Source organism: Fukomys damarensis, unplaced genomic scaffold (assembly GCF_012274545.1).
Source record: "Fukomys damarensis isolate Sample0158 unplaced genomic scaffold, DMR_v1.0_HiC HiC_scaffold_8, whole genome shotgun sequence".
In the NCBI taxonomy this organism is placed as follows: Eukaryota; Metazoa; Chordata; class Mammalia; order Rodentia; family Bathyergidae; genus Fukomys; species Fukomys damarensis.
This window is the reverse complement of record NW_022900920.1, coordinates 30,188,541-30,214,074: the sequence shown is the minus strand read 5'-3', so window position 1 is coordinate 30,214,074 and position 25,534 is coordinate 30,188,541. Positions and strand designations below refer to the sequence as shown.

The following is a 25,534-nucleotide window of genomic DNA, read 5'->3' as shown; positions in this document are numbered from 1 at the left end:
TTTTTTTTTTTTTTTTTTGGTACAAGGGATCAAACTCGGGCCCTTGCACTCACAAGACAAGCGATGGAACCAGTGAGCTAAATCCCTGGCCCACACTTATCATACTCATAATCCACATTCACACATTCTAGATTCAGCCACTGCCCAGATGCCCTGCGTATGAGCACATAAGGCTTTGGGAGGGACATCTAGATACACAGGAGCTGGGTTCCTGGGGATGTGGCCCAGAAGGGTGTATCTCCCCCTCTTCCCTTGATCCCATTTTGCTTTCTCTGTGCTGTTCTGTGAGCCAGTCTTTCTGCCAGGCCCCTCTGCCATACCGCCCTGCCTTGGAGCCAGACAACAGTAGACTGAAACGTCTATAGACTGTGAGCCAAATAAACCTTTCCTCCTTTAACTTGTGGTTGTTGGATGTTGTGTCTCAGCAGTGAGAAAGTAACTAAGACAACAACAGGAATGCTGTATAGTCTGTTATGCTACTCTGTGGTTTAGGGAAAATTAGCAAAAGAGAAGGCTGTACCTGTTGAGTACAGATTCAGTTTTTTTCCCTGAATGTTTTGAATCCATGCATGGCTGCAGACCTCACAGGTACAGAGATCCAACTTAATGTTGAGAGGAGAGGGATATGCGTGATGATAAATTGGGAAAGTAGAATTTTATGTCACAAGTGGCTGTCAGACTGTTCTGAGCTCTAGCAGTGGTCATCATGTGACCTTCGACAGGCTGGTTTTCCTCCTCATATTTCAGCTTCACTGCCAGGAATGTAAGGGTCTGTGTCTGATGATCCTCCCAATTAAGCATTTTTGAGAATCCACTTGGGTGCTGAGGTCTTTGGCCTGAGGAAAGGAAGAGAGTACTCCTCTCAGTTTGACCATGTGCCGGGCTTACTTGGCTGAGATAGACCAGACAGCTGCTAACATGCCACCTGTGGGTCCCTTCATTCAGGCATCTGGTCCAGAAAGTTGGCAGTTGGACTTCAGGATCCTGAGTTTATTTTTCTGTAAACATCCCAGCATTTAGTCTGGGAACTATAATGTAGGCGTCCTTGAGAGAGGGGTGAATAGTAAAGGAGAGTGAAGGAGGGGACCACTTGTAATCACACCTCCTTTTGGGGTATCCAGATTTCTGATGTGCTTTTTTCCCTTAGGTCTATTCCCTCACATGTGTCTCCTGTGCTTCCCCCAAATGCCAGTGCCCATTCCCACGCGCCATTACAAACAATATGTGTCGAAAAGTTTGTTTTCTAAAAAGCACAATATGCTGGAGTCTGGGCAGAAGGAAAATTGTGCTATGTGCTGAAAGCATCATCATTTGCTATGCATGAAAGCTTATGGCAGGAAGGACTGATACTCCATTCGCAGAGCATAATTTATACACACATACACACACACACACACGACTCAAGCATACTCCCTTACAACAATTGTCTTAAGAAAGGAGCAAAGAAAGACATGAAGAATCTCCGCCCTTTCTGCTTCAAGAGCAGGACATGCCGATGTCAGTCATTTTCATAAGGGGAGATTTTGTTCCCTGTTTTCAAAAACTAGCAGAAAATAGAAACATAGCAAAGGCTTCTGGTACAGAAGGAAGGAAAGAGACTACAATGCCAGATTTCTTCATCTAGGACCTGTCAGTCGGTGGGGTAAGGCCCTTGTTTTTTTCTCTTGCTCAGTGGCCCGCCAGACTCTTCCCAGTGGGAGCGTGTCCTTCTTAGCTGGCCAGACCCTGCTGCTCTGGGTGCACTTGCTCTGGGTGGGCATAGTTCCTGATGCTGAGTTTGGGGCACAGGTGTCAGCAGCCCCATTTAGCTGACTTCAGAGAAGTACTGCTTTGCCTGCTCAGGAGGAATATGGGCACGACAGGGCATTTTCTCCGCTTTGTTCATGGTGGAAACAGTTGCCTTTGAGGGTAGAGCACCAGCATTCTCTTTTGGATGCAGTAGTCATGCACAGTCCCTCATTTTTATTATAATGGCGGCATATCTTTAATTTCCTTGGCATAATGCACTTAATCCATAATTATAAAATATGCGACTAGCCTTTGGCCTCATCCTGCTCTCCCACCACAGAAGCAGCTTGGTGTTTTTATTAATTTAACTCTATACAAGCTAACAGATTGCCATAAAGGAAAACAGAATTTCTCAACCAGTTCAGCTAATAGCTGTGCTTTGGCAAAGGGCCCTGTGGTATGTGCTGAACAATAACTACCTCTCTCCAGCGCTACTTGCAGGTTTTAATTGAATTTTTATCCCATGGATATCATGTTGAAACTATTCATCTACTTCACTAAGTCTTCTGATATTAAACAAGTTCTTCCAGGCTATTATTGTAATACAAATACTGTTGGACAGTTGATTTCCATTAAAAATTCACTGCCGTAGTGAGGCTAACACAGTTAAGGGAGCTTATCCTGAACGTGGCCAGGGAAAGCAATCCCATTAATAGGGGTAAAAATGCAATGTGCTTATCTTGTTTGAGACACACACACACACACACACACACACACACACAATGCAAAGTGCTTATCTTGTTTTAGACACACACACACACACACACACACACACACGTACACCTTTCTTCGAGTGAGAGGACTTGGTTCTGCTGACAAATTTTGATGTGACAAACACAGGGCATTTCCAGAGTCCTTGTTTGGAGTTTATGCATCTGCCATTTCTATCTCCCAAAAGGAGCCACCTCCGCACAGCAGAGTTTCTCTCTTACCTCTGTCTTTCCCTTGCTGTCTCATTTCTAACACACATGGCTGTTCTGGTCAACATTCTGGATGTGTGTTGCCGCGAGCTACATTTTCCTGTTCTGCACAGCATTTTCCTCTGGCATGTGGGTACTGGTGCCTTTCCAGTGTCTGTCACCTGTACTTCCTGAGTGTTGTAGATGGAATAGTTCACCAAGATACAGATCATAGCCGTGAGCGCCTTCTGAAATCTTCAGAGGGCTTCTTCTTTCAATAAATGAAAGCAAGCTTTGTATGTAATGGGGCTTGATGATGTTAGGAGTGACTGCTTTATGACAGAGCTCCGAGAGGGTCTCTCAGTGGAGGACAGTGGTGCCCTGCTGCTGTTGTTTCTTCAGGTGTGGCCTTGTTGTGTTCCTTTCTGTGTGCCTGGCTCACAGCTCTCCTCTGTGTCCTTGAGGATTTCTCCTTTGGGATTAGAAGACACTTTTGATACTTGGACTTGATAGCCTCTGGCTCTGTTCGGCAGCCATCGGCCAGCTTAAGGAAGCCTTAGTCTTCTCGTTTGGAATTACCTTGCTTATAATAACTTGGACCTTAAAAATTTATGTTTACCGAATCTGCTCTTGAGTGCATGTTGCCTTCCATATCTCAGCACCTCCTGCTCTCTAGTCGTCAGGTCAGTGCCTTAAATTCCTTAAAAATCTTCACATTTTCAAAGGCAAGAATCAAGCCCTTTGCTTGAAGGTGTTGCCCAGCAAATGTTTGCCAGCTGGAAGGTGTCTCCAAGTGAAGAAAGAATGTTTGACCATCCAAGAAGAAAAGTGCTCTTGGACTTCTGTCTTGGGGTGTACATTAGATCCAGGATGCTGTCTTGGGGTATATGCAATTATTTGTACTTTAGGTTGACGGTAGTGAACATTTAGTCTTGAGTTAAATCCTGTCTGTGCCACTCTATAGCTCTGTGGTTTTGGGTAAGTTATTTCTCTTAGCTTGAATTTCCTTACCTGCACAGTGGGGCATGGTTATCCAGCATGTATGACAATTTAATTTTTTTTTTTTTTTAGGTTGAGAGTTTCTTTATTTCATTCTTAAGACTGGTCAAGTAGATTCTAGTCAATTAGGAATCCCAAAGGGGACTTTTGGGAGCTTATTATAACCCCATTTTTTTTCCTCATTGAGTTTATTGGTACATTTTAGGTAGACAGTACAGTTACATTTATTATTGAGATCTTGTACCTTTACATGACAGGTCTTGGTTCTCATTTTTCCCCTTGCCCCTGCCCTCCCTTCACCCCTCCTCCCTCCCCCTTTACAAACACTTCATTTCCATTTCTTCATTTTCTCATATTTTTTTCTCTTCCCTTATTAGCTTTCCCCTACCCTTCCCAATGACAATTTAATTAATTAACATTTATAAAATAACTAACACAGTACCTGGAACTTAATGAGATCTTAAACAGAGTTGGCAGTTGTTACTATTAGGAATCATTGAATTGCAAGAGTTTCAAATCAAAGAAAAACCTTTGAAATTTTAAGTTTGGCTCTGAAGCATCGAAGATTCTGAGTCCATAAATTGTGAGTGAGACTCAGCTGCTCTAATGAAACTCCTTCTTAGTCATTGCCACTGGCCTGTCCTTGTCTATGGAAAAAGTAGATGGTCTCACAGGCTCAATGGTGCATATCAGAAATGTTTCTAAATTGTAAAAGCTCTATGCCTGTCTGAGTGAGTAAGTGCTAGGCTGGTGGTCATTGTGAAGCCTTTCTGTCGATATAATTATTCATGTTTTTGAATGTCTAGGCACTGTAACACTGACGGGAAAGCCTTAGAGTGGCTAAATAGACTCACGTCGAAAGAGGCTGTTTTTCACACAGTGCTGTCGAATTTAAGCCCATGGGCTCTTAACATTTATTTAGGAGCTTCTGAGCCACATCTTTCTCCCCAGTTACTGTTACTCTGTACATCAAGGTCAAATGCCAGGAAGTAGCAAACCGTGTTTCTTACCTTGACATGGTTTTTTGATGTGGCGTTTCTCGAGGAAAATACCAAAGCTGGCTGGTAAGGGGAAACTTCAATTACTACAAGCCACTAAGGGCAATAAACATTCCAGAGGGGTTGTATTCAAAGGGCTAGGATCACCTCCTATTATACCCAGTGTTTTGTTGGACAAATGTGTCATCAGAGGCTAATTACTTGTCTTGATTTTTTCAAGTGCTGCCGAGTACTGCTTGTTTTAATGTCCTCTCCTGATCTTTATGTTTTCCCCCTTTTTAAAATTACTAACAAAGCAAGCCAGGTTTGATTCCAACATACGTATAGATACACAGCCTTCAAATTAATCTGTAAAAGCATGGATGCTTATGGATCTGTTTCTCTGGGCTCAATGCCAGAAATGAGAAAAAGATGATCCAGTCATCCTAGAAAATATTAATACTTAAGTATGACATAAAGGAAGGATCCTGGGTTGGAAGTTAGGATCTTGGATAGAGTTTTTCACGGTGCCCACCCTTGCTGACTGATGGAGAACTGGAAGGTACTTCAGCCACATGCCCCACCATGCACCGTTCAGCATGCCTGGTAGCTTCCAACATTACTCTTTCCTCTGACCTGCCCTCTTCTTATCCATCTCTTTACCTTTTTGCTTTCTCTACCTTTCAACACTTAGTTCTAGTTCTCTGCAGCCCGCAGCAATCAGGGCAATCTTGGGCCATCTTATTTACTTTTCAGGACTGGTTTCTTGGTCTCAAAATGCATACACTGACCCCAAAGTAATCAAGTTGGTGTGAAAGTATTAGACCCCAAAAGACGTCAAGTTGGCAGAACTCTCTGGCACTATCAGTGGGACCTATTTTCCTCTAATCCTCCAAGCCCTGTGACTCTGGCAGTGGCCGCAGCTTCATGAAGCTCAGAATCAAATAAGGAAAGACGTAGGTGAGTGAGTCCATTGCCATGCCATCTGAAGGAATGCTATGTGAGAGTCAGAAGACAAGCTAAGAGAGGAGGGGTCCGGTGACTGGACTGTACAGAGTGAGGGGTACAAAGGCCTCCTGCGAAGAAACCAGGTAGCACAGCAGCGTTCTTCCCCCACCGTTTCAAACTGTAGCAGATTGTACCTTGATACTCCGCCTTTGAGAGGGGTTTTCAGCCTCTACATTATAAAATTAGTTTTATTATGGCATCTCTTTGAGAATAACATTTATAATCTAAGAATTTCAGAAAGCTATGTATATCTCCATACCTTTGCATTTTCCAGAAAGGATTTCAGGCAAGGATGTTCTGAATATTTTCACCATCATCCTGCTGCCTATATTGAATCTGCTTTTGAGAAATATGCACAGATTCTTTGCCTGCACTTGTTCAGGAGGTGCTTTTGTCCTTTTGTTGGGTGTCAGCTCAGGAACAAGGGTACCGCCTTGGAGATTTTCAGAGAGAAATATATTCTTTCAGCGAGTCCGCATGTATGTGCTGAGCCCACACTCCAATCCAGGGACCATGCTGTTCTCTTGGTGACTTGGTGTGGAGAAGATATTCACAGTCCCTGCCTCAGCCAAGCTGATAAGGTACTAGGAAAGCTGATAACAAACGGTCACATTAATGGACAGACACCATAATTATAGCTGGCGACAGATGCTGTGAAGAAAATAACAAGGTACTGTGGTAGACAAAGGAGGATGGTGGTGGTGGGCGGCTGAAAACTCTACTACAGGAGCATCTCTGGGAAAGGGATTGGTGTGTCTTGGAAGGTAGAGGGTGCTCAGGACTCAAAACTGCAAAAAACCTGAGCTATGGCTTCCTGTGTTTATTGTGTTTGGCTAAATGTGTGTGTGTGTGTAAATGCTGTAAATACAAATGACTTTACAATTTTTGAAAATAATATCGAATACCCATGTGAACAATTAGTAAATGTCGGTGGCTTGACATGTTGGTACATAAGCTTCTTCCAGTACCCATGTGTCAGTCCCTGGGGAAGGCGCTCAGGAGGGTTTGATACAGGGAGGTGGTGCAGCCCACGCCTGTTGGGAGCGCTGGGGTGTGGTCATCCTAGACGCCGCCACCCTTAGCGTTGCTGTGGGGCTCTAGTGGGTGTTTTAGAAGGTTCAGCCTGAAGCCTTCTCATGGCAGCTGCCTGAGGATCCAGGGGAAGCCCCAGCTATTCCCTGGGTCTGGAATGGGCCAAGCCGCTGTTTCTCAAGGGCTAGTGTGTGTTGGGAGAGACCAGAGCACGAGTGTCCTGAGACTTGCTTTGAGTTAAGATTCAATTTGGGAGCATGTTAGGGAGAGACAAGCTATGATGGATCGTGCTGTATTTAGCTTTCTGTTAATGCCCTCACACATTACCACCAAGTTAGTAGCTCTAAACAGGGTTTATTATACTGAGGGATTATAGGTTAGGATTCTGGCAGGGTTTAATCAGGCTGACGTCAAGGTGACAGCAGTCCCGGGCAGGGGTGGGATTTGTTTCCTGCTGATTGGCAGCTTCCAGATGCCACTTGGGTCTTGATGCGGGATCCTGTCCTCATCTCCAAGGGCAGCAACAGCAGGGCAGGTCCTCCTACTCTCCACCTTTGACTGGCTCCAGCAGGGAAAGCTGATCTCAAGACTGCATGGGACTCGACGGCTCCCGCCCCGTCACCCAGTGCAATTTGCCTGTCTGTGCACCCAGCCACTCCTGCTCAGTCCCTTTTGCTGGTGGCGCCATCACAGGTCTGGAGACGCGAGTGCGAACATTGGTGATCATTCTGAATTCCACAGTGCAAGCAAAAGTGATGGCGAGGCTGGGCACCAATGCCACTGGTGCTTCATGTACACTGGCAGAGGTGCCTTTCCGGCTGGGCCCAGCCGCTGTAGCACAAATAAAGCCTTGGGTGAATGCAGAATAAGATTCCCATCTGTGGCGGACTGGCTCTGAGCTCACAGATTGCCCGTCAGAGCCAGCCTGGCTTTCAGACCCCTCTGTACAGAGGCCCTGGTGAAGGCCAAGGAGAGAAATGCCTGGAGGAGGGTCTGTGAGGTCCAGGGAATCTCATCCCTTTCTCAGGACAGGGTGGGTGGTCGTGGCTGAGAGCTGAGAGACATCCTGAGGTGGGTGATGGTTCCACAGCTCAAATCCCTTACCCTGGGATGGGGTGACCAGGATTGCCCCCCCCATACTTCCGTCTGTACTTTTATATAATTGCATGCCCACATCCTGGCTGGGCTACTCGTTCCTGGAGGGCAGCAGGCTACATTCTTCATAGCTCAATCTCATTATGAAGTATTTAATGACAGGTGTGACACAGATGAACCAGTGACAGAAACGAAGTGTGATGGGACTTGTAAAGGACCTTCGAGATTTAACAGTGCAAGCTGTCATTATCTTTTCCCTATAGCAAATCAGAGAAGGAGCAGCAGCAAAGTGTCTCTTCCTTTCTGCCTCCCATTCCTTGAGCAATCCTTTCCTCCACGGGACCTCTCTCCTTCCCTTTTGGCTACACTCGGCTGTTTCTTTGCTTCGTCAAAATCAGTTGGCTAGGGATTGGAAATGCAGCTCTGTAGCACAGACCCTTGCCTCATATGCTCAAGGATGGAGGTTTGATCTGTAGCACCCTCCACCCTACCCAAAGAAAAGAAGTCTGGTATTGGCAGTCCAGTGTGATGCAGTTTATCCCTGTGTTCTGCTTTTCAGGCCTACGTGTCTTTGATTCCTAATTATGCCATTAAAAGGCTGCATTGAGTTAAGACAATTGTCAGAGTAGGTGAGAGAAGCATTTTTGGGCCAGGGTCTTCCTTGGTACCTCTCGCATCCCACCGTAGGGCACTGCCTCCTCCACCTCCAGCAGTACCTCCAGCAGGCCCCACGGGGCAGACATTCTCAGGACGTCCCCGCACATTCCCAGCCCACTGTCGGAACCCCTCTCGACCTGTCTTTGCTCTGTAACCGGACAGGGCTGGGAGCGCAGAGGTACCGCATGTTGGCAGGGTCACCCCTGAGCTGTCCTGTCTTGCAGGGTAGCCACTTTGCAGTGGGAATGTCACAGTGCACCTCACCATTGGACCTCAAAGCCATACGTTTGTCACCCAACACGCGGGGGAGAAAGAGATTCATATTTCAGAATTCCTAAGCTGGTTCTGTGTGTCTGACTTGTTAAAATGTATAATCTCTGCAGCCTGAGAGATAATGCCTTGGAGTTATTTATTTGCTACAACTTCAGCATTATTTATGTGGCAAAGTATGGAAAAAAAGAGTTACACTCCTCGATAACATCACAAAATCCTCATTTAATGCAGATTTAAAAAGACAGCTGCTAGTTTACAGGCCCCCTGATTATTACAAACACACAGAGGTGTAGCAGCTGTGTGTGCAGTACAGTCAGAGATACAAATATGGGTGCGCACATATAGGTGAGGCTTAATCTCCTGAAATATATCTGCCGGTCAATTACTGGAGCATCGTGGCGTGCAGTTGTCCGCTTTAAATCGAAATGACCTGCCTATTTGTGAACTCCAGCTTAGTGCTTTGCTTAGGGTAAAGAGGTGGGAAGGAAATGTGTTTGTAATGCGCAGAGCAATACTTTGTAATCAAAATATTAACATTTTGATTGAATTGATGGAGCATTTAAATGGAAATATTCAATTGCCAAGACCAAGCATGGGAAGGGAGCTGCCACGTGTACATAGAGTCTGAGTCTTTTCCTTGATTAAAAAGAGTTCTTTTAATAGAAAAAGTGCGACAGACTAAGGGGCCACCTATTAAGAATGGGAGGATGGGCACTGTTCATTTTTCAGCTGCATATATTTAAATACATATGAGCCCGCACAGTGGCAGCAGTAAATGCAGAGGTTCTGATCTGTTGCTTTCTGAAGAAGTGTGTGAGGATTTGCATCAGAGGTGAAGTGGAGCAGCAGAGCCAAGAGACCACATCAGTGTGGACACCAGGGCTGCCACACCCTAACCGGCCGGTGGCCACAGCTGAGCCACTTTCCAGTCTGGGCTCAGTTACTCTTGCAAGTCAGGTGGAAGCAGTGACACTTAATTTAAGGAGTTCTGTTGTTTCTCCTGTGAGTCGAATGAGAAAAGCTCTTTGTATCCTCAGCAGTTGGCAGGCACCGCCCCTCCTCACTAGACAGACTCCCCAAATCTGATCTGAAGCCAGAGGTGATGCACAGGGAAATTTAGAAGTTCAATTTTCCATGGGAAGGTTTTGACCTCTGACCAGTCAGTCTAAAGTGTGTGGCAAAGTGTCTTCTAAAACCAAAGTTTTCTTCAAGAATGGCAGGGAGTTGCAGTTCTGGTTATGCGTACCATGGTGGCCATGGGCATATCCATGGAGGGGAAAGAAGATAAAAGGATTTTAAAAAGTCAAATGAGGAAGGTTACATAAGTTGATTTGGAACAATTATTCTTACCCAGAGGAATCAGTAACGAGGGTGGCATTCGTCTGAATTGGAATAGGCAGGGACTGTACAATCTTTTGTGGAAGGTTGTGGTGCCTTTCTGCAAGGTTATGATTCAGACAGACTCTTTTGTGATGGATCTTGTTATCAGACAAGTGTGACCTCCCTACCCCCTACCCACCTTCATGCCCTTCTGACTGCAGTTGTTAGATTTTGGCATAAGGGACTCCATTTTGAACCTGACAACTTACCCAGACTGATCTACCACTGAGCAGTACCAATTTTCTAGAGCAGAGGAAAGATCTGAGTTCTCTTTTGGCAACAGATTCTGGAAAGATCCACCTGATTCACCTGGTTTCTCTGTTTTGTTAGTAATTCATCTGACATTGAAACATCGAACTGCTTCTGAAATGCCCAGGTTCATAATGAAGGTAGCTCCTCCCGTGTCTTCTATGCAGACATCCTCCAAAAGCCTCACACACTCATAGGTGGGGCTTTTGGGAGGTGACTGGCTCAGGGTGTACGATACTAGATCATGCTGTGTGATACAGCATCACCCACTGATGCGTTTATAGTAGGCTGTGATGTTGAGACAGGTGAAGGCTGGTGAAAAGAAGTGGGTCACTGCGGGTATGATCTGGAATGATCTATATCTCTCTTCCTACCTTCATCCTGTGTACTTTTCCTGTCTTCTGTCTGCCATGCCACGGACTGTTTCTCCTCTGCAGTGCCTCTCTGCTGTGCTGCCCTGCCTTGGAGCTAGTCAACTCGACTGAAACATCTGCTTGGGTCAAATTTTGGAACACATTTCCCAATGTGTATTCTCTCTTTCTCTCTCTCTCTCTCTCTCTCTCTCTCTCTCTCTGAAATAAACCTTTCCTCCTTTAACTTCTGGGTGGAGATTAACTCTTCCACTTTAACTTTATTTTGTCCCAGCAATGAAAAAGTAACTGATGCATTCCCCAGTGAGGTCATTTACTGTGTCAACTTGAGTAGGAAATGCACAACTAAAACGGCATAGTTCTGGGTGTGAAACACTCACCCTGTGGAGGACTGTGGCCAGAATAGTACAAAAGGGAAATGAAGAAGGTAGGCTCGCTTCTGTTTTTTCAGAGGAGCTCCAGTCTTTGCCTTTCCCTTAGACCTCATCTCCTAGCTTCCGGTGCAGACTCTTTAACCTCCAGCACTGATCCTTTGGCCTCCTGACATGGACTTGCGTGCAGCACTACAGTGAGCTCCAGGCCTTTGCCTGGGTCCTTGGATCTCCAGCGTGCAGGCCGACTTTGCTGTCTTCCACAGCTGACTCTGTGGGCGGCCATTGTAAGCCGACCTTGTAAGTTCTTCTGTATTTGTATAACTTGCCTTAAATCTTGTTCTCTAGTAAACACTGGCTGATACACCAAGTCACTCCCCCCTGCTTTGGCTTTGATTTCTTGGTCAGAAGAAATCTCTTGGCTTCAGCCATTCTTAGAATAGAATTTAGGATTTAGAATGAGCAATGAAAAATGAATATCAGAGGATCTACTCAGGAAGCAAGTATCCTCAGAATGCTTAAGGTTCTGAAGGGTAGTCGTCATAAATAGAACATCCTCGGGCCGGGGATTTAGCTCAGCGGTTCGGTGGCCTGCCTTGCAAGCGCGAGGACCTGAGTTCAATCCCCAGTACCAAAAAAACAAATAAAAAAAAATAAAATAAATAGAACATCCTTGTGATGGGGAAGGAGCATTCCTGCCTAGAATTAGGAGTCTACAGAATTATTTTATAGATGAACGAACTGAGGGAAGGAGGGAGAGGGAGGAAGGGAAAGGAGGAGGAGACCAAGGAGGCGGGAAAGTGGCAGAGGGGAGAGAGGAAGGGAGGGAGGAAGAGAGAGAGAGCACATTGGGAAATGTGCTCCTAAATTTGACCCAAAACTTACTTGAGCGAGGGGCACCTGGATGGCCTCTCCTATGCCCATAACATACGCTGTGATTTCTCAGTACCTTGAACAACTTCCCAGCTGGTGCCACCCCGTCTGTTCCAGGATTGTCCTCTCCCAGCCACAACTTGGGGTGAGAGAATCATCGCAGGTGTCAGAAAAATTTGTGAACATTTAGACTAGAAAAAGCGTAGTTGATTCACTCTTTCACCATCTCCTTGTGTTTCCTCTCTTGAATGCTGTCTTCCACTTCAGCAAAAGCTGTGGCTTTACAACAAACTGGAAAAGAAAGTGTCCTGAACCCCAGAGGAAGAGCATCACGGGGACAAGGGAGGAAGGCTATGTGTTGCAAGGTCACAGGTGGCTGTGCCAGTTGCTTGGTTAGTTCTCAGTAGGGAGTCTAGGAGCTTCCTCTCCCTGTTCCAGAGCAGAGCAGTGTGCACACGAAAAGCTCATGACCTTCGCTCAGTCAGCCTGGTTGTCACAGGGTCTGGGGAGCCCAGGAATCTCAGCTTTGGGGTGTGCAGCTTTGACAGAAGATGCTGAGAGAGAGTGGGTGGGAAAGAGCAGCCTAATTAATCACTGATCATCAGAGCCCTCCCACAGGAAGATCCCGAGGACTTAACGACACTCTTCAGTCATGTGAAAAGCAGCTTGGTATGACTTTGCTTTCTTAGAGACACACGACTGAGCTGCTCTTGGTGAGTGGAGACACCGCGGCTCCTTTCCACAGAGGCTGTCCTTAGAAGGGAAGATTAAGTACCTTCCCTCGAAGGCTGTGTATGAGAAGCCTGTGCGTGACTCGTTGGGAATGGAAGAAAGACACAGAACATTTTGAGATACGCATTTTTAAAGGCGAAACCTCAGACTCTACATGATATATTTATTAGCATCGTAAAAAGCATAGAGAATCTGAGCTGAGGATGCATCCTTCTATTCAAGTCCTTATGATACTGTGTGAAGCCATCCGCAGGAGCCTGTGTCTGGAGGAACTGGTTTCTTATTGGTGACCCTACTTGGTGCCCTTCTTTGTGGGTTTTTTTAAGCTTACTTTCTGGCACACAGTTGCTGTACGTGAAATTTACATCTCTCTTAGTGTGATGGCTGTGTCTAGATGTCGCTGTAAAGGCTCATGTGGTCAGTGGTGGGCCTTTTTCAGAGGTGGCTGAATCTAGAGTGTGTGATGTTGGGATTAAGGCGTGTGGCTACTAAACGAGTCCACGGTTTGGTTTGGCACCACCCTCATCCCAGTGATCTGGCTAAGGTAAGGGGAAGAAAGACCCTGTTAAGATCCCCTTGTTGCTTTTGCTGCCTTGTGGGTGCCATAAAGTGTTTCTCTTCTTGACGCCCGACTGCCATGGGGGCCAGCTGACGATGGACTGAAACCGCTCCAAACCAAGAGCTAAACAAACCTTTCCCCTTTAACTTTGTGTGCCGGGCATTGTGTCTTAGCAACGAGAGAAAAGTAACTAAGACATTTAGGGAGTAGGTGTATGCACATAACACAGGCTTCTTTTTATTCTTCTTCCCCTCCCTCTCTCTGCCACTACTTTCCCCGTCCCCGTTTTCATTATGGTTGCTGTTATTACCATTTTTAGTACATGCATCCAACAATTAAGTTTACATTCACCGTATGAGTACCTGGCACATCCTAACACCCCTGCCCCCATCCCCGGGACCTCTTCCTATCTGCAAAAGATCCATCTCCATGTCCTGTCCTCTTCTATCACTCCTTTGCTCTTTATTTGTACTTTGCTTTACTCAAATGAGAGATAACATAAGTATTCAAGCTTGTGTGGCTCATTTATTGCCCTTGAGATTATATTTTCCAAACTTTTCAAAACTCTGAAAGGAGGTGGGGTTCTTTTATTTGGCACCTCCTATATATTAGGAAGTCAGACTGGGCACCTTAGTCTCTTCTCTTCCTGGAGGTAGGTTTGTTCAGATTCTGAAATCTGAGCCTTCAGCTGGCGTGGACCTCTTTCGGCAAGCTCGGGGCTTCTCCACTTGCATGTAAGCCACAGGGTGAGGGGCACCGTTGCATTAATACATCATACCATCCACTTTGTTGAGCTGATGGTTGATACTGCTGAACGAGTAAATGCATAGCCCCAGGTCCTAGCTGTTGGTTTTGAGATTGTGTTCAGTGTGTTGGTACACACAAAATCCCCAGAACGAGTTCTGACCCAAAGTTAACACTTACTATGCACCAGTCACTGTTAAGATTAAATGCGCGCAAACTTGACTTCAGGGATTGCAGGAGCAGAAGTACAGAGGTGACGGCAAAGTGAAGCAGGGTGGGAGTGAGAGGGAGGGGGGCTTGTGGTTCACAGAAGCATGTGAATCCCTTGCTGAAGCAATTGTAATTCATAGTTACAGATATCTCTTGACAGGCCAAGCCTGGACAGTTTTTGGAGGACATAGCTTATGAGTTTCATCCATCCATCCATCCATCCATCGATTCATTCACATCTGAAGTATGATATGGCTACCATTTGCCAGTTTACCCAAGAGGAGAAATTAGAAAGAGAGAGAGAGAGGGGGAGGGGGAGAGGGAGAGGGAGAGGGAGAAGAAAGAAAAGAAAAAAAAGAAAGAAAGAAAGAAAGAGAACTAACCAGTAATATGAAACGAGCCAGCGTCTGGAATCTGTGATATGATATGAGACCTTTAGGCATGTACTGTAAAGTTCAGGGCGAAGACGGGATAATGGGCAGTCAGTAGACCACGGTAAGCTGCCGAAGGCCTTGAGCTGGGTGTACAGAGATTCGAAATAGAATTTAGGAAGAACAGTTTGTGCTGCGTGAGATGTGGATGGATTCTGGTCTTAGGGAGAGAGGGACCAACTTCCCCTGGGTGTTGACGAGAGTGACATATTTTTTAAGAGTGACATTTGGGGAGGTAATGTGTATATATAATCCGTCACCCTGAGTAGATCACCGCAGTGTAAGGAGGAAAGTACATTTCCAGAATGAAGTTTTGAATCCCCACAGGTAACTCCGATGAGAAAGCATGGGCCCCCATCTGGCTTCAGTGCCTTCCTCTTTGCTCCATCCTTGCCCCTCCAGAGACGCTTGCTTATGGTCCTGGTAGACTGACAGCAGCTGCTCCGCCCAGCAGGTCTTTCACATCTCTTGCTTCTAGATTGGTTCCTACCTCATGTCTTCCATTACGTGGAAGGCACAGAAGGTCAGGAATGTGGGGTGCACTAGTAGTAACTTACTACTTTAAAGTTATAACAGTTTCCTCCGAATCCACTGGGTGCCAGGCATCTTGCCAGGAAGGTTGATGGAAGGGAGCCTGTGCCATTGCTCCTGTCTGGGCCTTTTTCTTGGGGTCTTCTTGAGGATGCTCACAGGTGCAGCTGAGTGGAACGCTGGCTCCTGGGTCCAGAGCACCTTTTTCCTGGGCATTTTGGACCCACAAGCCTTGCCTTTTATCAAGTTCTGTCAACAGAGACCTCAAGGACAGCAGATTTAATTTGAGCATCTAACGAGCCTTGGTTAACGTCAGAGGACATACACACTTGTGTTTCAAGTGGCCAAGAAGCACCTTAAACATGGTCAAAATATTCCTTTCCATCCCAGAGACCCTGCTGTACAGGGCTCCTTATAGCAATGCCATCTTAAGTACTCAGCAGGACTTTTAAAGCATATCTTAATGTACTTTGATTTTGTTACAATTAGAATAATGTTTAATGGTCATCTTCCTTTAAATGCCTGCAGGGCATTAAGACATAGGACAAAAGAATTCCCCCTCAAAGCTGGACCATATAACCAAGAAAACCTTTTTTCTTCCTCCTCCTGTCCCATCCCCATGCCACTCCACCTCAGAGGTCCACGACATAAAGCACATGGCTGTGTCCATCAGGCCAGAGAGCACCCGTAATGAAGAGCTCTGTTCTGCACCGTAGCAGTGTTTGAACTCCATAGGATTTCTGCGTTTTTACTTAATAGTTCTGTGAGTTTTTCTTAGTGAACATGACCTGAAGCTGAACAATCAAGGCAAGCACGTTGAACAAAGTAGTAGAGAGAGCAGGAACACAGCTGTGCATGTTCCTTGTGACTGATGATTTTTAATATTCAAGGTAGAGCAAAACACAAGAGCCAGGGAGGGCATCTTAGCCACACCACCCATTTATCAGATGGAAAAACCGAGAGGCCAGGCATGTCAGGCTGGACAGTACGAGGATTACTGTGTCTCTGAACTCCAGGGCCCGTAACCTTTGAACACAACTTTTATCATTTTTTCTAGTAAGGGTTTTTTGTTTTATTTTTTGTACTGGGAATTGAACAACTCTGGTCCTTGCGCTTATGAGGCAGGCGGTAGAACCACTGAGCTAAATCCCCAGCAAGACTATCTAGATTTATGGCTTTATGCAGCTGGATGAGGGCAGAGGCTTTTACTGGAGGGACTGTTATCCACGGTGACGGTCATCTGCGTGTGTTGGTAGCAAAACCCTGGCTCCCTTGGGATCATCTCTGCAGGCACCCTAAAACTTTATGTTTCTGTCTTCACAGTACTCCTGGAAACTGCAAATGAGAATCTTTATCCCAGAGATGATGGTGATTGTTGAACCTATTTGTGGATGTAATTTCATATATGTTCATAAGAGGCAGTTACCCATGATTTATCCTGATACTGTGAAAGTAATAAATTACATGTATTTATATGCATATGTGGTTTACATTTTATAGTATCACTTCCACACAGTCCACCTAATTTACATTGCCTGTATGATTTGCCTAGAAGTCTATGCCTCACCTAGTCTATATACAATAATATACAAGTGTGCACGCACACACATGCGCGCGTGCACACACACACACACACACACACACACACATGTCCCCCCTTCAGTGTAGGTGTGGAACCAGAATCTTTTTTTAGGTAGGAGCTCAAAAAAGTGCCCAGTCATGGATGAGAAATAGCTTGCAAGGCAGAACCTGCTTGCCATTTTATTACCAATGTAGATTAACATGTAAACTTTATAAGATAAAGTGGGGAGAATTTTTGTAGTGTTCCTGAATGAATTGCTTTTCTTTTATCCAGGGTGACAATTTTCAGGCTTGCTTGCAGCTTTTTCTTTTTTCACAGCTTACCAGCCCCTTCTTGGTTTACCCCTGTGAGTAATCTTATTGCAGTGTTTGTATTATTCCCTTTCCTGTCTGTGAGCTCAGCTGCAATTCCGGTTTCGGGAAAGTTTTTCAGAGGGAGTACTTATGTGGCAGTATTGGGGTAATCCCGGTGATTCAGATTGGTTCGTTCAGCTAGGAACTCAGGGAATACCTTGCTAAGTCTAATAGAAAAAAACAATTCATTTTTAGGGTGTCTGTTTTGTTTGTTTTTGCTTTTTTGAGACAGGGTTTCACTATGTAGTTGAGATTAACCTAGAACTCACTAGATAGCCCAGGCTGGTCTCGAACTCACAGCGATCCTCCTGCCTCGGCCTCCCGAGTGCTGGGATTGCAGGCGTGTGCCACCACGCCCAGCTAGGGTGTCTTTTTTACACATATTTACGATTTAGTCGTGGGAACAAAAGCTTCACAGAAACGGTGATTATATGAAAATTTCAAACTCTGAACAAATGGCTCGGGCACTGCACAGAAACCTCAGGATGAGAAATGCTCGCTGCCGACCGAATCTCTGGGAGGCCATGGGAGAGGCGGCTTGAGCAGGGCGGAAAGCAGGGTGGAAGGAGCTGGGTGGGAAGGAGGTGCGCGGCCACCCCAGGAGCGAGTGGGTGAGGCCAGGGAGGGGAAGAGCGGAGCCTGCTTCCGGACGACAGGTGGAAAGGTGAGCGTGCCGCAGCGCTCTGGGAGGTGTGCAGCTCCCTTGACTGAGGTTACGAGAAGGGGTGGGGCAGGTGGTGGGTGCCCCCTGGGAGCCCCACTGCCTCAGCCTTCCCAGGCCCTGGTGGCAGCTGTGGTTTTCCTCCAGCAGTTTATCTGAGTTCGTGTGAACTGGATTATTTCCCATTGGTCCCACTTTCGAGCCGTGTGCTCTGTTGCTGCGCACCGCTGTGGCTGCTTCAGTGTTGTGCTCCGGTTTCCGTACCTGCTGCGTCTGTCACTATGTGCAGCGGACACTTCCGGCATCTGCTTCCTTCTGTCCTGCACCTTCCCAGCGACATGGGGCGGGCAGACCCTGAGACAGGAGGCCATGCGCCTCCTCTGAGACTCTGGCCTAACTCTCCGCTGCTTTCCAGGCCCTTGGGAAGCTGTTCTCTCCCGCAGTACCTCTTTTCCTCTTGCTTGCAGCATTGAGACATCGTAGATTTCTTTTTGTGAGCATTGTAAAATTGCTCCCCTTACTTTCACTGCTTAGAGTCTCACACAATTGTAACCGTTAGCCTCTTTTAAACGATTTTACTTTGACTTTTATTCCCCTGCTACTGAGAATAAAGCTGAAAATTAAGCGTTGAAATCAAATCCATAAATCCCCAGCTCCCACTGGAGCCATGTGACCGGCCGAGTGGTTTGGCCAAGAGCCTGACGCTAGCCCATCCCAAGGGCTCCGTGCTGCTTTCCGCGAAGCATCTCATTCTGTGGCCGGTGGGGAACGGAAAGGGGCCCGGTGTAGGGCTCTTCTGTGTTTCAGACACATGTTTCCTACGTGTGCCAGCAGCACTAGGGTGTCACCCATCCTGCGTAGTCTGCTTTCAGTTGCCCCCTTAGCGCTCATCTTGTTCTCTATGTTGAGCCGATTAGAATGAAAACAATGATAAACCTTGGAGATGGGGGGACAGCTCAGACCAGAAGTCACATCCAAAATACTTAATCAGGTCTAGGAGAGCACAGAAGGAGCGGAGGAGACAGGCTACCAGGTGGAAAACAGGTTCAAGAGGCTGGATGGTGGGAAGTGCTGGGCATTTAGTTTCTGACCAGTGAGGTGGTCATAAGGGACTGAGAGGGGCTGGGAGATGTTTGGGGGCTGTGAGGCAACAGCCCAGTACCAAATTCAAGTATTTTAAATTACTGTGTTTGAATATCAGCTCTGTGTCTGCTCTGTGTTTTATTATGTTTTCTAAAATTCTGTTAGTATTTGTGCATGCATGAAGATTGTTGTCTTCTGGGCAGACGGGTTATTTTGTCATTTTGAAATGTTCTTGTTTCTCCATGTTCATATTTATTTGTTTTTGTTCTGAAATCTACTTTCCTGATACTAATATAGCCTTTGCAGCCTTTGTTTGTTTTGGATTGGTACATTTTTATCTATTCTTTTGCTTTTATCCTATTTATGTCTGTATATTTCAAGGCATATTTTGTAGATGTCATGTAATTGGACCTAGCCTTTCTTATTCAGTCTGACAGTCTTTGCCTTTTGATCGGAATATTTACACCATGCACATTTAATGTGATTATTGATGGATTTAGATTAAAGTCTATTGTCTTACTCTTTATTTTCTATTTCTTCTGTTTCCTTTATTAACCTTCTTTGGCATGGAGTGTTTTCATTATTTCCTTCTATCTTCCTTTGGGCCTTTCCATACTGTAACAGTGCTATAGTAGTTTAAGAATTGCTTTCAGGTTTATAGTGCACATCTTTCACTTATCACAATCTAAATTCAAGTGTCATTTTACTGCCTCATATATGGTACAGAAACTGTATGAAAATATACTTCCATTTTTCCTCTCCAAGACGTTGGACCATTATAGGTCTGCATTGTGTTCTATATATGTTATAAACCTCACAAGCACATTGCTATTATTTTTACTTGAACTGCTGTTCATCTTTCACATTAAATAGTTTTATATTTGTCCACACAGTTACCGTTTTGGGTGCTTTTCTTTTCTTAGTGTAGACCATATTTCCTTGTGGTATTATTCTATTTGTGCCTGAATGATTTCCTATAAAATTTCTTGTAGTGCAGGTCTGAAGGTAATAAATTCAACTATTTTTAAGGAGGCCTTAATATGGCCTTTATCCAGTAGGTTTTGCTAGGTATAGAATTTGATGGATGCTGTACTGTCAGTGCTTTGAAAATATTGCACTTTATTTTCATTTGCATTATTTCTGGTAGAGAGAAAACATCTTCATTCATATCTTTGTCCCATTCTGTGCATTGGATCACTTTTTTCTGTATCTTTATTTCTTCATCACTGGTTTTAAGTAATTCCGCTATAATGTGCATTGAGTTTGTTTCACTCGTGATTCTTATGCTTGAAGTTTTTTGTACATCTTTGATATTGGCTTACTGTTTTCACCACATTTTGAAAATACCCAGCCATTATTTCTTTCAAATATTTTCCTGGCTTCTGTCTTCCTGCCTGATGTCCTGCAGCACAGTGATGTTCTGTTCCATTCTTCCCATTTTTTTTTTTCTGTTTCATTTTAGATAGTGCCTGTTGCTTTGTTTGCATTGCACTTAATCTTCTGCAGTGTCTAATTTGCCACAATCTCATTTAGTTTTCTTTTCATCTCATGCATTGTTTTACTTCTGAACATTTGCTTGGTGTCCTTTTTAACTTTTGTATCTCTCTCTCCTTAGCACGTACACTTTCTCTGTTCCTTCTGAGAAACTGTAATGAAGTTAAAAGTGTTTCAGTGTTCTCATTTACTAATGACTTCTGTCATTTTCTGATTGACTTAGAATGTGTCTTAGCTGTTGTAATATTGACATTTTGAATTGAATAATTTCTTTCTTGTGCATTGTAAAATATTTAGCAGAATTTCTTACCTTCATGCACCATATCCAATAATATTTTCAGTCATGACAATTAAAAATTTTCTCCTGACATTGACTAATGTTCCTAGCTTGGAGGTGATTTAAAATTAACCTCAGTTGAGAATTACAGGTTGAGATTCATTTATTTTTTCTCCTCGTTGTGGTTTATTTTTCTGCTTCTTTACATGACAAATAATTTTGATTGAATTCCAGAGATAGATTGTGCCTTTTACCTGATTGGGTACTAGATATTTGGAATTCCTGTAAATATTATTAAGCTTTGTCCTAGGACACTGCTAAGTTGCTTTGAAAGAATTGAATTCTTTTAGGCATCGGTTTTAAGCTTATATCTGGTGGGGTTAAGGATATTAGTCACTTTCCCATCACTGAGACAAAATTCCTGAACCTGCAACTGAAAGGGCCAGAGGTGCATTTTCACTCATGGTTTTGGAGTGTTCAGTCTATGTCTGGCTGGTTCCGGGGCAGGGGCTGCACAGTGGAAGGGTGTGGCAGGGGAAAGCTGCTCAGCCCTTGGAGCCAGGAGGTGGGCAGGGAAACAGAAAGAGACGAGGCAAAGAACCACTGGTGTACTCCGACGTCATTCTTCCGAGATCTTCCTAGACACACCCAGACGTGTACCTTACTGATCTCTGGGCCTAGGCAGCTCCCAAAGTCAGTCTGGTTCACTGTCCAGCTTAATTGTCACAAGCATATTTGTTGTCACAACAAATATACAACTTTGTTGTCACAAGGTTGATTTGGCCCCACAACAGAGATATCCTACCAGTCACCCCATGATTTATGGGGCCTGCCACTCTGGTTGATGGAAGCAGTAATTGTGACTAGCCCTGTGTGAACTTCGGGAATTGTTCTCATTCTTTTAAGTGGTTCTTTAGCTTAACTTTGAGGTTTTTTTTTTTTTTTTTTTTTTTTTTTAAAGAACATATCTGCACCGATTGATACTCATCTGAAGACTTCAGGTAGATCCTTTGTATGTGTCTAGTATTCTCTGTACTCGTGTAGTACTATTTCTTGCAAAATACCTTTGCCTGCCCTCTCCCAGCTCAGGCTCCTTTGCAAATCCTGGCTGCCTTTGTCGGGACAGCCTTAAGGAGCTCACAGGGATTTGCCTAAGCTCTGTTTTCCTGTATGTGGCCTAAAAAGGAATTCTGTTGCAGTGTTCTGGGAGACATTTTAAAGCTTACTTCATCTATGTCCCATCCTTTTTGTCCCTTCCCTTCATTGCCTGATGCTCAGTGACATAAATTTACTGTTTTTATATATCCTATTTTTCAGAAGCTTTTCGTGTGGGATGATAAATTTGGTCCCTTCCATTTTGTCTGAAGTCAGAAGTATCTGTGTCTTCCTTAGTACCTGATGAGGTCCAAGTCCAGGAGGTGTGCATACCTAAGATTTATTCAGCCACCTCAGTGCCCAGGCTGTCGTAGGGCCTAGCTTTCTTTCTTCCATGTTGGGGTCTGTCATCCATGTCACTGCCGCCTCCAAAGGTGACATTTTAGTCCCCCGATCTTCAAAGACAAGATTCAAATCATAAAGAGAAACAACCTCTTCTTTGACCTGTATTTGTTAAACATTTTTTTGTTGCAGACGAGTTGTGACCCTCGGAAAGAAGATGTAGGGCACAAATATTTTATGAAGATTCTTGTTTGAAGTTTTATTGCCTTGCATTGTTTGAGCTTGCCATGACCAGCACTGAGGTATTGATGTCCTGAAAAAACAGTCCAGTTGGGTTAAAATTTCCTGGCAAGGTTCTGTCCCTCTTTCTTCTTAGGGAACCTGGATTTAAGTGTACTAAATCTGAGCAATAATGGACAAGGGCAGTGAGTGCTGCATGGAGGGTGGTGCACCACGCCAGGGGGATTAAGGGCTCTTTTAGTTGCAGGGGCAGAGTGGGATTGTACCTTATCTACAGATTCTTTCCCAATGAAGAGCCATCACATTACCTCTGGCATATTCTGTTTGATGCACGCAAGTTCTGCCCAAAGCCTCCTGGGCAAAGGCAGAGATGTGACCGGAAGACCTCTCTCCCACGGCTCTAGACGCAGAGGCACTTAACGTGTGTTGGTTCCTTCCTCCCACTAGTGTCCTCCCTGTGTGAGACATGCGACTGTGTTACCCCTGCCTGCCCTGCTCCCTGGCTACTTACTGACTTTCTTTAGTTCTTTAACTTCTTCTCTGCACAGGAACCCTTACATACGCCAGCCCCACTGTCCGGCTCATTATTGCCTCTGTGTTGTTGCCTGTTCTTCAGGTCCAGCCTACATGTCTCCTCCTCCAAGACACTGTGGTAGTCTCTGCCTCCTTCCTTCGTGGGCCTCCTAGCAGGCTGTGAATTAACTTGTTAGCGCACTCACTTGCTGCCTGCCCCCACCCTAGTTGTAAGCCTACCCGAGCCTGCACTTGTTGGCTTTAGCACTCATGGAACAGTCGATCAGGTCCCAGGGACAATGGGCAAGTATGCAGTTTACTTGGGTTTTTGTTCCTAAACAAGCATCGACACACAGGACTTAGGTTTGCAGAGTCAGATCTCCGAGGGTGTGGGTGAGGGTGAGGATGCTTCCTGAGCATTGCCCTGTGCAAAGTGTAGCCTCACGCTGAGCACAGAATGACCTGTGACGCTGCCTTCTTCACGCAACTCCCATGTTGCCTCCCTTGTCAGCTTCGGACATCAGAACAAGGCGGGGCATGGTTCGTTCTAGTCTGATGTCACTTGTCATGTGATCGTCTGGTTTGGAGCTCTGTCAGTGGTGCAGGCCGCTGTTCTCAGTGTTCCTGACAGCTGACAAGCCCTGTGTCCTACTTACCTTCCTTGGTTACTCAGTCCCCTGACGTGAGACCTTTAACCGGTGCTCTGGAGAGGCTGTGTCTATGAGTTGAGCTCATTTCCTCTGATGCCCAGGCTCCTCGCTGTACCCACTCTGCCTGTTGAGGGAGAGTCCCCGTGGCAGGATGAGCAGCTCCTTGCTTTCCCAGTTACTGCTTCCTCTGGCAAGCCTGGCCACACTTAGTAATCTGGTCAGCCTTCTGCACTTCTGAGACTCTCCTACACCCATTCTGATGAGGACCGCGGGTTTCCTCCTGGGGCAGATTTATGCCGCTCCCCCGCATCTGTTCCCTCCTCTCCTTCTGCAACACTCCTGGCTGGCAAGTTCATTCCATTGTTTAGCGATGAAGTCTACACTCTGTCCATAAATTTCTCCCGCCCACCTTGCCTAAACCCTGATGTTTCATTTGCAGACTTTGGGCGGCTGTGCTTAGTTATACCTTCTGTTATTTGTCATGAACTGTGGTGTACACTCATTTTTCCTCCCTACCTTGTGCTTTCTTGTCATCACTTTACACACCTGTTACTGTCAAATCAGTTCAGTTTTACAAGCCCACAGAACCATCTCGTCTGCAGGGTTCTTCTCAAGAACCCATGGTGGAAAAGAAAAAGCATTACTCTTCTGAGTTTTCATCCTCTGAGCCTTCCATCATGCAGTGAATGATGCAGTTCAGCCCTGGGCAGCACCCCAGTTGGGGCAGGTGGGTGACGGTGAATGCGGGCAGGGTATTGAACCTCCTGGTCCTGTTGTCAGGGAAGAGGGAACCTCGAAGATTCTTGAGCTGGAAATGATTGTGCACCTTTAGGAAGGAAGATTTGACTCCACTGTGAAACCTGCACTGAAGAGGAGGGTGCTCAGAGGTGGGGTAACAAGGAAGTGCGGGTATTAGAGCATCCCAGGCAACCTGGCAGGCAGCCAGTCACCGTGAACTTGGGTTGTGCAGAAGGACAGAGGAGAAGGGCCAGTGGACCATGTATTGTGCACACACTTGATCGAACTTGACATTAGTTAGAAGCTAGGGAGAGATTATAGTGCTTTGGACTTGAGAGGATTATAGGGTTTGTCCCATTCTGAGCTGAGGAATGCCAGGGGAGGAGGGAGGATGTGCAGGAGGAGGAGAAGACACAGGAGAGTTACACAAGAAATGATGAGCTCAGTTTTAGCCTCTTGGAGCTGAAACGACAGTGCTCATTGCTCAGCATTTGGAAATGTGGGACTGCAGCTCATGGGAATGCGGGAGCTGGGCAAGTTTAGGAGTCATCCACATCATTTGCGGGGTGAGCCAGAGGAGCAGCTGGTAAGTACTGAAAGGCAGCTAACACGGGCCTTAGTCTCTCCATCATTCAGGAGACTGGGCGGGAGGCTTTTTTGAGCTCAGGAATTGGGGACCCATGTAGGAGACATAATGACCCCCCTCTCAGAAGAGAAAATGAAGAACCCAAAGCAAATATAAGTGAAAACCCCAAGCCAGCTAACACTGCAGGTGCAGGGCTCCAGTATGGCGCGGATAACCCGGGGGGGCTGTGGGTATTTGGGGGCTGGAGCACGCAGAGCGGGGCAGGGTGGTTTCCTCCCACAGCTGGGCTCCCCCTTGTGCCCTTTTATTTCGGTGCTAGGGATTGCGCCCAGAGCCGCACACAGGCGAGGGAGGTTTCCTACCAATGCACCACACCGCCGGCTCCATCGTTCGCCTTTGATTTTTCCTTTACTCTTCAAACCCTTTCCACATCTCCACACTGTTCATTTGCGCTTCCGGTCTTCAACAGCCCAGCGTTTCTCCTTCTCTCCCCTTGTCGCTAGACTGAAAGGGTAGGGAAGAGAGCAGAGGAAGGGAACCATCAGTGGCACAGTCGTCCTGCCTCTCAAGAGCACCCTGTGGCCTAGACTTCCCACCGTCTTCCTCGCTGATGCCAGGGGAAAGGTGGAGCAGAAATGCAGTGGAGGCTTTCGTGGGAGGCGTCAAACACCGGGTGCCCTCACCACGGTGTGGACACTGACTGCCCCCGCGTGCCGCCCCCGCTGCCGCCGCTGCCTCCGC

General features: G+C 45.9%; 1 protein-coding gene across 1 annotated transcript in view; it reads left to right on the top strand.

Annotated features, from left to right (window-relative positions):
• Window positions 1-25,534, top strand: part of Sorcs3 (sortilin related VPS10 domain containing receptor 3) — a gene marked incomplete at its 5' end in the record, with an annotated part of 534,900 nt that overhangs the window by 183,031 nt on the left and 326,335 nt on the right. The window lies entirely within an intron of this gene.